Source organism: Octodon degus, unplaced genomic scaffold (assembly GCF_000260255.1).
Source record: "Octodon degus isolate 3935 unplaced genomic scaffold, OctDeg1.0 scaffold00007, whole genome shotgun sequence".
NCBI classification, from domain to species: Eukaryota; Metazoa; Chordata; class Mammalia; order Rodentia; family Octodontidae; genus Octodon; species Octodon degus.
The window spans coordinates 15,566,369-15,566,872 of record NW_004524583.1 but is presented as its reverse complement, the minus strand read 5'-3'; the positions used below and the strand labels follow the sequence as shown (position 1 = coordinate 15,566,872).

At 38.1% G+C, this 504-nt stretch overlaps 1 protein-coding gene across 1 annotated transcript in view; it reads left to right on the top strand.

Annotated features, from left to right (window-relative positions):
• The window catches only part of Gphn (gephyrin), an 837,950-nt gene that overhangs the window by 308,674 nt on the left and 528,772 nt on the right, over positions 1–504 (top strand). The window lies entirely within an intron of this gene.

The following is a 504-nucleotide window of genomic DNA, read 5'->3' as shown; positions in this document are numbered from 1 at the left end:
ACAAGAAACACATTTAACTCATAAAGACATTCATAAGCTGAAAGTCAGAGGATAACACAATACTACATGCCCCAGCCCCTCACAAAAAAGCAGGTGTAGCAGTCCTATTCTCAGACAGTCTCAACTTCAAACCAACAAGGATCAAGTGAAATAAAGGCCACTATATACTGGTTAGGGGAAAAATTCAAGAGGAAGAGGTAACACTGATAAATATGTTTGCACCAAACACGGGAGCACAACACTATATAAAGGAAATCTTAATGGACATGAAAAATCTAATAACTAATGCCAAAATTTTAACATCAGACCTTAACACCCACTTACCTCCAAAATATAGGTCAACGAGACAAAAAATTAGCAAAGAAGTAGAACTGAACCAGAGCTTGCAACAAATGGACTTGGTGGACAAATACAGAGTGTTCCACCCAAACACACCTGAATACACATTTTTCTCAGCTGCACATGGGTCATTTTCTAAAATAGACCACATACTGGTCCATAGGT